Source organism: Phocoena sinus, chromosome 6 (assembly GCF_008692025.1).
Source record: "Phocoena sinus isolate mPhoSin1 chromosome 6, mPhoSin1.pri, whole genome shotgun sequence".
NCBI classification, from domain to species: domain Eukaryota; kingdom Metazoa; phylum Chordata; class Mammalia; order Artiodactyla; family Phocoenidae; genus Phocoena; species Phocoena sinus.
In genome coordinates this window covers 19982501-19986444 of record NC_045768.1, presented here as the reverse complement: position 1 = coordinate 19986444, position 3944 = coordinate 19982501, and positions in this window count along the sequence as shown.

Here is a 3944-nt window from a genome sequence, read left to right as displayed (position 1 = left end):
TTAGAACCCAGATCTCCTGACGCCAGTTCTGGTCTCCAACCACAGCACCAACTTGTTTACAAGTTCCAGTAGCTGCTGCTCCTTGTTTCATAGCAAGACCGCCCCCACCTGCACAACCCCACTCTGCCACGTTTGTTTGCTTAAAATAAAGGAAGACAAGTCTTTGGAAGGTCAACAAGGAGATGGCAATGGAAAACATAAGAGGACACAAAATAGCCCTCAAAGGGGCTGAAATCAACCCGTTGAGTACAAAACTGAATAACTATGAATTGGGGCAAATGTGTCATTAGACAAAGGGAGGAAAGACCTTGAGTGAGAGAAAGCAGGATGCGAGAGAAGGCTGAAGCAGAGAGAGGGATGTGGGTAAGATGTTCTGGGCAGTTGCACCTTTGGTTGGAATAAACTCTTACGTTCTCTCCACTTCTCGGGGTTCATCTTGGGGTTGGTCATCGAGATGAGACCTTATAGCCTCTTAAACACAAGCACCCACAGGAGTGCTTTTCCTGAAGCTTCTCTTGTCCTACCGTAATGCTTTCAGCCATGCTCCCCATTCTGCACTGGCTAAGAGTTGGAGTCCCCAAGGATCTGGAGAACTCAACCAGGCCTCCAGACATCTAGGTTGATCTCTAGACTTGTCAGCATTCTGGAAACTAATGATGGCCTTCCAAGCACTGGTGAACATCCTCACCCCCAGCCAGAGATTCCGGAGAATCCCTCCCAACTTCCACGCAAACTTTTACAATTTCAGAGAACTCTTCTAGAGATTTGGAATTCTGGGAAATTCCTTCAGTGCTTCAGGACTTCCAAGAGCTGCCCCCAACTCTAATGTACCAGAGATCCTCTTCGAAGTTTGACAGTCCTGGAGAACTACTACCCTATTTCATGGGGCCGGAGAACTTCCTCCAATTCCGGCATTCTGCAGAAAGCTTTCCTGTGGAATCTACTGTTCTCAGTAAAAACCACAGGATTTCAAGAGTCTTGATACATTACTGGGGTCCGATGGAATTCCTCCAGGGTTAGGGATTCTGGACAAGCTGCAGTTCTTGAGTAAGGATGCTGATTGGGAGATGGACGCATGGTTCATGTGATGGGGGTAGTGGGGACTAATCGCCTCGAGTCCCGAATCTATCTCTGGGAAAGTAAGTAGGGATTTTGCTGAGCTGGACCCAGGAAACCGGAAAATCGTGGGTGGCTCCAGCGGGAGAAGGAATCGTCCAGAAAAGAATGAACCGGCAACAGCCAAGGTCCCCCTGGGTGTTCCCTGTCCATTCTTCCCAAGGCAGCCAAGGAAAGCTTTCACGCTCAGTGCCAGGGGCCTTCCCTGCCTGAGACTAGAGACCTCCCAGCAAGCAGGGCCACGTTAGAGTGAGAAAAGGGCTCTGGGGAACGGAGGAGCCCGGGCTCAAACCCGCAGAGCCACACAATCTGATGTGGCATGAAAAGCACCTAGAGTAGAAAAAAATGGCTTTACGGCATTAGTCTGGCTTGCCCTCCTTCTACCCTTCGGGTCTCTGCAAAAATGTCACCTGCGTGAGACCTTCCCTAACCCCCCTATATAGAACTGCACCCGCCCTGACAGATGGACCTCCCTGCTCTGTTTTGCTCCATGGCACTTATCACTATCTGACTTCCCATGTGTTTTGCCCAATTTCTTGTTTCTTGTCTGTGTTGAGGGTAAGGCTTCCTATGCTTTGTTCAGTGCTGGCCCAAAGTTGTTTCTCAATTAAATATTTGTTGAGCAAATTGTTTCGGAACCCAGATTGTCAATTCTGTCAAATTGTCGCGTCGACTAAAAGCTGCTTTTGGCTAAATTACCCGCAACAGGCGAAGCCTCGTGCTAAAATCTTTCCAAATGTCAGTGGATTTAATCCTCATGACTGTCCCATGAGGGGCTACTATTCGTGTATCTATTCTGCAAATGAGGTGACTCGGGCCAGCGCAGTTAAGTCACCTGCCCAGGATCACCCATGGTAAGTGATGATGTTGAGACTTGAACTTGTGTTGTTCCGTCTACGGACCGAACCCGCCCACCCTGCCTGGCCCGGTGCCTGTGGTGTCTGGCTGTCACCCCACCACCCTGGGTTCTGCCTCCATGGACTCCAGCCTTCTACAAACACCTCTATTCACAGTCACAGGTCTTGCCTTTCAATCCGTGGCCACTGGGGGCTCCAGCCAGGGACGACCCTGACACACCCAGCTTCAGGGCCCAGCTCTGCAGAGAGAGGCTCAGGAGTCAGGGCCCTGGGAGTGGGGAAGCCTCCGAGAGCCCCAGGTCACACTGCACGCTCAAGTGTGGCCTGGAGACACCTTGCTTTTATCTTTGGGTCCTTACTTACTTCCCCCGGGAAAATAGGGCATAATTAGGGAACATTCCCTGGGCTAGTTTCCACAGCGGTGGGTAAAAGAGTGTTGGGTCTTTTCTTGCTTGGTCTGGCGCTGGGGAGTGGGGTGGGGGCAGTCGGAGTTGATTTTCTCAGGCCAGGCCTGTGGGCAGGTCCAAGCACTGTTCCAGACGATGGATGCAACCCCTCCCCAGGCGCATCCCCAGGCGCCCTGATTCTCCCCAGGGGCTCCCTGGCTTGTCCTCCGGCCTCCACCTGCCCCTTCCCCAGTGCTCCCCAAGCCCGTAGTGAGGGGTCCCCACCTGGGGTCTTGCCTGAGCCCAGTGCCCAGCGCCCAGGTCTCAGGGGATACCCAGCCTGAGGCTGGCTCAGGTACCGCTGGTTGGGGCATCTCACCTCTCCCTGCACTGATCATTTCATTGGTCTTCCACCTCCAGCTCATCCTTACCAGTTAGTCCAACTGCCACAGTGGCCAGTGTGACCTAAATGCAGACCTAAGCTGGTGATTCCTTAAGACTCTTCTGTGGTTCCCTGCCATCCTCGGGACAAACCCCAACTCCCGATGTGGCAGACAAGGCCATGCACTTCGTGGTCCAGGCAAGCTTTGGAACTCTGAGCCTTTACCTCTGCAGCCCCTCCACCTGCCCTGGGCCAAATGCTGTTCACCCTCTGAAACTTAATCATGGCTCTCTTTGGCAAACCTTCCCTGACAATTTCTGATTGGGTGACCCTCTGTGCCTCCACTGCCCTGGGATTCCCCCATCGAAGCACACGTGTGAGGTTGTAAGTGTCTGTCTGTCTGTCCCCCACCAGACTGTGAGCTCCCCAGGCAAAGCCAGCTTGTCCCTTGTCTGTCTTCTTTGCCACCTTGATTTACAGTTGTTGCCAGTGGTGTCTGCTGAATGAATGAGTGAATGTATGAACAAACAAAGGAATGAGCCACGTGGGTCTCAGTTTCCCTAACTATAAAATGTGAGAGTTAGGTTAGCCTCGTGGCTCTTTCTGCATCGAGGTCCTCCCACGCGCACCCCCAGTTTCTCATGTCACATCTGGAGTTACCCCTGATTGTAGACCCACTGCATCCTATTGGGCACTGTGCTGGGAACCATGATATTCATAACCTCCTTGACCCTCATTTAGAGATCAACAGGACAGGAAGCCATGTCTAATGGACTGAAAACCAGAAAGTGGTCCAGGGAGGATGCAGGGCTTGGCCAGGGTCTCAGAGCCGATCTGCGGCACCAAATTTCAGGCTTCATGATCCCTCCAGCACCAGGACACATGCAGCTGGGACAGAGAGTGTGAGCCCCTCGGTCCACCACCTGCCCCAGCTCAAGGCCAAATCAGTTTCCCCCAGGCCTCCTCCATGGAGATGCTCACCATTCAATTTCCCCGTGCCTGCCCAGGGGCGTAGAGTAGCTGCTCAATGAAAACTTGTATAATACGTGAAAGGAAATGGGAACCTGAAATATTCCTCATCAGAGGGCAAGGGGACACATACCTCTGCCAGGAGTCCTTGCCTCCTCTTCCTCAGAACCCCCCAACCCCCCAGTCTCTCTGGGATTCCCTCAAGGGCAAGTCAGAGGACAGGACCAACCAAAC